We start from the raw sequence: 9884 nt of genomic DNA, 5'->3' as shown, positions 1-9884 counted from the left end.
CAAATTTCAAGAAATAGGAGGAATGGATGATAACCATAATGTAATTATAGGTTAAGATCATCAAAAGACTCGGTCGAAAAGTTAATAGTTATATTTGTATTTAGCTAGCCGTTGTCAATATAGCCGTTACCTGGTCTTGGAATACAACCGTTGGAGTTTCTGCACTATCTATTTAATCATACAAAGCCTGATCTGCTCATTCAGCTTGTCCTGACGATGAACCACACTTGTTGGTTCGAAACACGTCATCAAATGAATTTTCTTGTGATTTACGCCGAAGAAACTCTCTTAACCCTGAAAATAATCAAATTAAGCTCAAATAAAATTAGTTAAAAAAACATCTTAAAAAAACTCAATTAAGAAGAACTAGAACACCCACGAATTATTGACTTTTTAGTTCAGGCTTTTTATGACCCAAGTAAAATTCAAATAAAACCAACCAATAGTTAGATTAATGTTGAGGAAGAGTTCAATTAAAAGAGAAGTACCCATGGAGCGTCCTTAAAAGGCTTGAAATTTTCAAATTTATTATTATTTTTGTTAATCTTCCTACTATTGACCCAAGGCCCAAGGCCATGAAAAAGGATCGTGTCGTTTCGAAGATTTAAGAGAGGATGATGAATACTGATACCTTCATTGTGGTCGGAAGACTTAAAACTCGGGGAGGAGTGATAATGCCCTCTTTACTAACACAGCAAATTGATTGATACGGGAGAACCCTGAGAGACATAATTTTATTAAAAAATGATTTAACGAGGTGTCAGTTAGACTTGCTGTAAGTCCATAAATTCAATGGAATTAGAGGTAGTCTTTCAAAAATTAAGAAACCGAGAGGTCAATAGACCTTCCACTGGGTCATGGCTCGCTAGAGTAAAAGCCAGTCTTGATAAGCATCACTAAAAGATATCTGGTCTAAATGAGGGAAGGAACTTTGTTGCTGCTCCTGCGAGAAATTTTCCAATCTGAAGCTGCTCTCAACTTCTTTCTCCCAAATGGATTCTGAAAATGATGATGCCTTGGAACAGCTGAAATCATCATGCAATCCTGAAATTAACTCTATTGAATTGCAATTTGTCTGTGAGGGGGAAATTGGGTTGAACGCTGTATTCTGCACTGAGCCTTAAGGGTACTGGCACTAAAAGGGGTTGTTGAGTTTTGCAAGAAATCCATATTCTGGAAAAATATATTGGAATTCATGGGAGAAGCATGAGGGGCAACCGCGTTGTAGCATGTTGGAGAAGATCCCAATTTGCTCAAATGGTCAAAGGACGCGTTGCTCTGTTCAATGGCGCTATGATTGAATGAATTTGAGGTGGGCTCATCCTTCATCTCCTTTTCATGAATGGTTTCCATTGGTACATCATTGAAGCTTTCCTCCTGCTCTAGCGCTAATTTCTCAGCACTGATTTTTCTGTTGTATATTCTACAGAGAACCCAATCATCCAACTGCAACAAGAAGAGTACTTTCAATGAGTATACACAGATGAAATGACAGAGCAGACATGGAAAATATAGAATTCAGCGGTGAACCAAGATCCCAACACAGGTGTCTAATTACACAAAACCCAATAAAGAGAAGACATAATTACTCACTCTTAAGCTGTATTTCTTCCTTGCAGGCCTGTTAATATCGGCAAGACGGTATTCATGCATGAGCCAATTGGTTTTTGAGCCGGTGGGTGCTTTCCCAACATAGAAGACAAGGGCCTTTTTGACGCCCACTCTCTTCTTTCCTCCTTTAGTAGAAGAAGTGATGGGCTTATCAGCACCAGTCGCTTTCCAGTATCCAGAACCAGCCGCCCTGTTGGGCCTTGAACCATTTGGGTACTTTCTATTCCGGGGAGTGAAGAAGTACCATTCGTTCTCTCCAAACAGGGCTTTCTCTGTAAACAAATAAGAAAAGAAGGAAGTTCAAAGCTTTTTGAGATACCACAACTATTGTCACTATGAAGGAAGTTCCATGAGAAATCAAATCGCATACTTCTTCAAGTTACTAGTTTAAAAATAGAAACTCATAAATTTGTTTTAAAATAGAAGAGAGTACTCTTCTAGAGTTAATGGTAGATTATTCAATGGGCCTAATGGTTAGGAGTATGTGTTTCCTCCTAAGAAGTCATAGGTTCAAAACGAGAGGGGTAGAGTATGTATGCCTTGGTAGACTTAGTAGTCAAATCGTTGTGGGCCCCTTGTCCCACAAACAAAGGGGTCTCATACACCAACTTCGTGTCTTGCTTGGTCGTGAACTTAAAATTGGATAATAATAATAATTATTATTAAACATGTAGAGCTAATGGTAGATATTGTGAAAGAGAAAATTATATTAATTATTGAAAACATGTATTTTGATGACATATTGATTTACATTTAGAAGTATATAAGTCAATATATGATTTGGATAACTATAAGAACAGTGCTCACATGCCCGAAAAAAAATAAAATATGAGATTTTCAAAAGCCCATTTTACTTACTTTATTTTGAGGAAAGAAGTGATTAGACTATGGTGTGACATTTGATCGTTTATATTACATATTTGGAAAATGAAGCAAGAGCTTAATGTGCTACAAAATTCATGAACTTAGCTTCAAATTAGGTATGGAGCATCGTGGTTTATGTATGATGTTGTGGCATCTCTTTTAACAAAAAAATATATATCCTTAATAAAGTTAGTTGGACTTGAATTTGATGGAGCTTCATCCATTAGGGGTATTCGTGAAAGTTATTTACTAAGCTTCATTGGCATGCCCCTCATTGATTGAACATCCATTACATAGCTCATCAAGAAGCATTAACAACAAATGATGTTTCATCTTATTTTGTAATGTTGCAAGTTATTAATAAATTTGTAAATAAAATTTATTTATGGGAAGGGAAACCTACTAAATGATATGGATAATTGAAAGATATAATGGATTCATCTCAAATCAATAGGGAAAAAGTTTTACAAATTCATGATATTAGATAGATTTCGAGAGGCAAAGTCATGGAAAGACTTATTAAGCTCATGCTTGCTTTGTTAAGAGACTGAGAGTTAGGGCGAAAATCTATGAATTGGCCACAAGATTTCAAGTTCAATTTGCATCCATTTACTTGCAGATGTTCTTATTGAGTTAAATAAGTCGAATCAAAAGTTTCAATAAGGTTTAATTAACATTACATATATAGGGACTACTACAAATATCACTATTATCTCACTTCATAACCAATTTATAAGAGACATATTTGGGGCAGGTGCAATGCACATATCATCATTTTAAAGTAAAACACAACGAGGAACCTTTGATCTTGTAGATTGCATAGTTGTGGTACATGTATATGCATTAAAGTTTGAGTCTTCCAAAGTCACAAAGATTAGGGACACTAGATGATTGCACTATGTTGGGGAAAAAAATTGTGATGAAGGTGATTAATTCTCTAAGTGCAAGATTCACATATTTAACTATTTTTAATGTTGCTAACTTTTTTAGTCCTCATAATTATTATGATGATATGAATGATAAAGACTCTCAAATAACACGATGTCTAACATGTTTATGTGAGAAACTAGGTGATTGAGACTTACCTATTATAGAGAGTGTTAGATTTTGGGGTGGAATTGCTGAATTTATTTGTACTATTTATAGATCATACCCAAGAAAACATGTGTTTGGAGCATGGAATATATGTGGAGGTGAACATGAATGGTTTGAAGGATTTCCATGTTTGATGCAACTCTGGAAAGATATCATTGTTATTACAACTAGTACAACAATATATAAAAGAGAATTCTCAAAATTAAATCAAATAAAAAATGATGATAGATCAAGATTTTCTTTAGAAAAATTGGATATGTTAATCTTTCTCTCTCTTAGTGCACCTCATGCTCTAAACGAGGTAGATTATAATTCTATTCATGATGTATGGAAAGGGATGAAAGATTGAGAGCCTCTTAATAACACTCCAGTTCTACCCCTGAAGTATTAATGTAATAATCATGTGTATCTGATAGGTTGGTGATCCATAGTTATTTGGCACGCCTACATACCTGTGTAATTATAGATTTTGGGGATGGTATGCCCGATATGTACATGCTAGTTTTTTCTAAATGGACAAAGGGCAAAGATTGTAAATATATTGTAAATGGTGTACATATTTTTATTAATAAAATAACGGCTGGCTATAGATCCCACTCCATGGAAAAGATTATGGGGGGTAGAGAAACTAAACAGTAATGGGAAATTATTTATGGTGTTTGAAGTTGGGAAAATGGCACTTAGAGGTCAACAACGTTGTAGGGAGGTGCCACATGGCAGAGAAGGGCCATGCATGTGACATGGTGAAGAGGGTCCATGCATTATAAAAAGATACGAGCAAGGGGCCATTATTCATCCATCCATCTCCACCATTCATCATCATGGTTTCATTACATCACCATCATTTGTATTCCTCACCCATTCCATGATAGGAGGTGGAAAGTATAATTTGGTTATGAACTAGTTAGTGAACCTGATGTGGGGTTCTAGGGCTGACTAGGGATTTTTAGTCAGTGAGTCTTGTGATTGGACTCTGGAACTGACTGGGGATTTTTAGTCGACGAATCGTGTGATTGGAATCTTGAACTAATTAGAGATTTGGTGATCTCGGTTCGAAGCGATCAAATGATGATCCCTATGCATTGGGTTTTAGAACTAGATGGGAAATTTTTTGGCTTTGATATCAGTTCATGAGCCTTGGAAGGTGGGCATCAAATGAGGGACTAGTAGCCCAAAGACGGGTGTGCCACTTAGGTTCTAGAATTGACCAAGGGTCGAATTGGTTATGGCCTGGAAGGGTGTTCAAAATCCCTGGAAGCAGCATGAGCTCTTGGAGCCCTATGATGAGAAGTTCCTGGCTAGCCATAAGGCACCCTAGAAGGTGGGCATCGTAGAGAGACTAGTAGGCCCCAGAAAAGGGTGTGCCACTTAAGTGTACGTTTGGGGAAGCAAAGCATAGTGTTGTGATTTGCGACTGTTGGGTCAGTGCCTTATCTACAAAGATGTTGTTATTATTATTGTATTATTTTCTGTGGAGTTGCAACCCCAGCTTGGGTGTGACTCGTGGTTGAGATTGATGAACCACAAGGTCTATGACTGGGTGGAACGTGGAGATCCCGTAACCAGTTGCCCATTTTTGCTCAGATAAGTGTTCACGATTTTTACTCTGTCGGTTTATATATTTATGATGTTATTTCTATGGTGATTATGCATTTTATGGTCGAAACCATAACTTCGAGGTCACACATTTAACTGTTTTCAATTAATTATTTCCATTGTGCATGATTTACAACTATGTTGTTTTAATATTTATTCGAGTTGGGATTTAATAACAATGTGTAGGTATTATTCTACAAAGCATGGGTCAAATATCATGCATGTAAACCCTAGATGTTGAGTGTAGGTTATTTATGAATTTGTGGAGTTCTACTAATTAGGGTTTTTGGGTATTAAACATAATTGTTGTTTATACATCTGAAATATGGTGTGTGTCAGGGTTTGATAATTGTAGTCGTAAAATTATATACTTCTATAAGAATATGGGAAAATTATCTATTGAAATTTAGGTTATGGCTATGTAGCATTGCTTGGTTAGGGTGAGCGACATTACACTCTTCTAGTAGGAAAACAAATTCATATGTATAATTATCTAAGATGTAGTCATTTTCAAGAATGTGAATGTAATCTTCAGTATTTATTATTATCATTGGCTTACAATGTAAAGAACTTAGAAGACCCACTTTTGGTCAGTGAATTTTTTCAATTTTGGAACTATTTGACTTCTACTTGTTTATCCATTTGACCATTTGACTTATACTTATTTGTTCTTTGGGAATAATTGCTACAAGTAGAGGTATGTGCAAGTTTAAAACATTTTTTTACCAAGTACAACCCGATTGATGAATATAATACATAGATATAAGAATAACATAATGACTATTAGGGTAGTTATTTTTATTTGAACATTTAGTCAATGAATAGTTTCGGTGAATTATTTATTCTTTGATGGGTTATCTTGGAAGAATTTTAAATGTCCTAAGTGATTTTTCTTTAAAACTTTGTAATGGATTTGACATTTAATACTTGTGTGCTTGTGATAAAGGTTGTGTTTCTCATAAATCAAGATTTTCAAGGGTTTTCTAATACTATTATTTATTGGGTTTGGACAGATATTTTAATTATTTTCTGGTATCCAATGAACTCCATTCAAATGTTTTTATTGTGCTATTTTTTCTTGTCCAGGGCGTTATTGAAAAACATCCTCCATAACCCTCTCAATATGTTATGACTATGATTAACTCTAGCCATCCACTATAGGCCACCATGGTTAACCATGGTCGTCCACTATGGTTCAATATAGTTTGCTATGGTTTGCTATAGGTCATGTACACATAGACAATGATGCATGTGTTGAACCATGGATCATCATCGCAATAATATTGACTAATATTGAATATGATGCTCATGTTGACTCTGGTTGACCATGTCAACTATAGTCCATTATAGTTAACATGTGTTAATATATAGATTAATGTATAATTAACATGTTATCAATATATAGATTAATATGTTATTAATGTATCATTAATATTATATTAAATTGTTACTTAAGTGTCATAATAATGTTATTAATATTATATTAATGTGTTAGTAATATTACATAAATATCTTAATGTTATAATTAAATATTAACAATATATTAATTATTATTGCACCATCTGCTCTCTAGCCTAGTATGGTAGAGATGTTGTAATGTAATGTCCTATTTAACAAAATAAAATTAAAAATAAATAAAAATATTGAGAACCTATGATATTGACCCATAGTATTCATGTGAAATATAGCTTATTTAAATGGGGAAATTAAACCAGCGTACATCCATCTTAACTCTAAATCTACCAAGCACCCATAGGGATCAAATTTCTTGAGATGCAAACCTCTTTTAGAGAGAAAAAAGATTTGATCCCTCTTGGCACTTGGTAGATCCAAAGTTAAGATAGATCGAGGGTAATATATTAATTAAATATTTAATAAATATTAATATCTCCAACTCAGTATGGTAGAAATGTTATAATGTCCTATTTGGTCCGGTCTAACATTTTGTAATGTCTTTCCATATCTTTTCTAACATTTTGACTCAATCAAATTACATTAAAAAGACAATAAAATGAAAAATCAATAATTTTGACAACTCATGGTTTTTCCATGGTATTCCCACAATATTATTCTAATGGAGCCTATTTCAACCTGTGCATAATGCTTTATAAAAATCACACTTTTCCAATTTTTCTCAATTTCCAGTATGTGATAAATATTAGTTTCTTCATTTTTACCATGTCTATTTTCCCAATTGGTTTTATTTGGTTATAAAGTAGAAGTGTGATATCCCCAAACTTTGTAAATATTTATATTACTGCAGATCAAACAAACTATTGTTTTTTTTAGTTATAAAAACTATTTTGGGAATTTAAATTCTTTTGTTAAAGTGAAACAATAGTTATCAATAAATATTATTTTACTTACTAATTAATTAGAAAGACAGTTATCTGTCCCTAACTGAATTATTGAGGATTTATTCAAGAACATCAAGAGGATAAGGGTCTCTGAGATCTTGAATTTAGAAAGGAGAGGAAGGAGGAAAAATCTATGCTGATAGGTCAAATAGACCTTCCTGCGACTACGTCTGGTTTGAACCAGATAGCTGAGTTTCTGATACTCAAAGGACGAAGGTTCCTAAATCAGGAACAACTCAGGAGGAGACTGAATGTGGCAGTATTCTTAAGGTTGGGAGGCAAAACAATGAATAGCAGGGTCTAGTGGAACCAAATTTGACAAATAGCGAATTACAGATAAGTAAAAGATCCTTATAGTAATTTAAGTAGGAAATCTAATTTGCAGTTTCTAGTTAACTATGCCTAATGATAGTTAAATAAAAGCAGGTTTGATAATTTTAATTAATGACCTATGCTTGTTGAGAATTACAAAACATCTTGACTTTGATAAGTAGTAGAGAAATGCTAAACTCAGGCATTCTAATTAATAGCTATAGCAAACACTTACAACATCTAGTTGAAAGGGTTAATGCTCAGTTGAATAACGAAAATAATTAAGTCTGACGTAGTGTAGGCAAGTAAGCATTTTGCTATGATTGTATATGAAATAAACAAAGAAATGTTTAATAGAACCTATGCCAAATATAATTCATTATAGGTAGGCAAGTAATATTATTCATAATTGTAACTATATAATCTGGTTTGTCATTCAAGACCCTAATGCTATCATAAAGTTAAGTAAGTGGGAGATTTAGACTCTAATGTTCAATATAACAGATTATTAAATAAACAGAGAAATATTTCCATTATGTGAAATAGAGAGAAATAACTAAAAGAAATTCGAACCCGAATTTAATAATGAAAGTAACCACTTTCAGTGAATTTTATAATTAGTACACCATTTTTTGCTAACCAAAGAAAGATTAATAAGAGCGACCAAAACTCGGTGTACCAGGAGCCTCTACCTATTTTTTCACAAGAATTCAAAACAACGAAATATATATTTATGGACTGAAAATAAAGAACTTCGGGCCTCGGTCGACGGGTCTGGAAACCCTGACTTGACTTCACACAAGTTTTCTACAAAACTACCTACTCAGGCTCAGAAATAAACAAAGCAAAGAATCGTTATCAACATTTGAAAACCCTCTTTCTTGCCATAGAAAATCCCGCGATTGCAAAAGTATAGATTGTCTTAGTCTCATAGCTGAGAATGCATAGTATAATCATTTCAAATATGGGTTGGGGAGATAACCCCCGTGCCCTTAAAACAATATACAAACTTTGCCTTAGAAAATCCCGACGATACTTTTAAAAATAAATTACCAGAGATAGTCAAGGTGTAAAACCCTCCTAGAATCTAAAATTCATAGCTATTCCAACCTTTAGAGGTTAAGCTAAGAAAAGCACAAATACCCGCTGGGTTTGTCCATATGATAGTTCCGCGCCCAGTATGAGGAGCCGAACTCGGCATTTTCCCCAAACCTTGGGTTCCATTCACGCCACCTTTCCACCTGAAAGGAAAAATAATAGAAGTTAGAAAATTTATGCATGAAACCATGTTACATTCAAAAGAAGGAAAACATAGACTTTTTTATTAACTATCCTTACCCAGAGATGGAGTCGAGGGTAGAAACCCTCCTCCCTTTAGAACGCGGGCATGGAAGGAACATTCTGTGCCTACCAAGGAAAATGAACCAGAGCCAAATAAGGCCTTGTATAGATTTTCATGCACTTCGACAAACTATTCCTCAAAAATTTCAAGACCGTAAACCTACATAGCTCAAATAAATGTCCTCTTCGGAGTAGTCGAAAACCTCGTTGGAAAGATAGAAATGGAGGAGAAACATCTAGTGCCCAAGGCATATATATCTGAAACTCTTCTCCGTTGTCCGATCATCTCGAAGACTAGGCATCGTTTATGTGGAGCTCCCTTCAAGGATGACAGCAAGGTAGTACCACAGGCCAGCAAGAATCGGGAGTAAATACACCATACCTCGGCCAAGTGCAACAGCTACAACATTAACACCACGAATGACCAGGACTACGGGAGCGATAAATGTCGTCATTGAGTCACCAGTGGAGGTAAATGACTCAGGTCAAGTCTTGGGATATGAATCGTTAGATAAATCAATTTGCCGAACTTAAATTAATACAATCTTGTGTATCCATGTTGAACTATAGACATGAAAATATATTGTAACTTATATATGCTAATATGCTCGAGTGTAGAAGGTAAAAGCTAATATAGTTTTATTTTGTATCACATTGCCATTGTTTATATATACATAGATTAATAATAGGTGTAATTAACTTAACAAG

The 9884-nt window shown here is 34.4% G+C and overlaps 1 pseudogene across 1 annotated transcript; it reads right to left on the bottom strand.

The window, feature by feature from the left end:
* Positions 1-865: 865 nt before the first annotated feature.
* LOC149165677 (uncharacterized) lies at positions 866-9631 on the bottom strand (annotated as a pseudogene). The gene is made up of 4 exons (XR_016260106.1): positions 9522-9631; positions 8979-9076; positions 1594-1883; positions 866-1446 (listed from the first exon to the last, which is right to left on the bottom strand). The product of XR_016260106.1 is annotated as an uncharacterized LOC149165677 (transcript).
* Between the last annotated feature and the right edge of the window lie 253 nt (positions 9632-9884).

This window comes from Pinus tabuliformis, chromosome 5_1 (assembly GCF_031772625.1).
Source record: "Pinus tabuliformis cultivar Carrire ecotype Pingquan chromosome 5_1, CPIR1, whole genome shotgun sequence".
In the NCBI taxonomy this organism is placed as follows: domain Eukaryota; kingdom Viridiplantae; phylum Streptophyta; class Pinopsida; order Pinales; family Pinaceae; genus Pinus; species Pinus tabuliformis.
The sequence above is the reverse complement of the archived record's forward strand: the minus strand, read 5'-3'. Positions and strand labels throughout refer to the sequence as shown.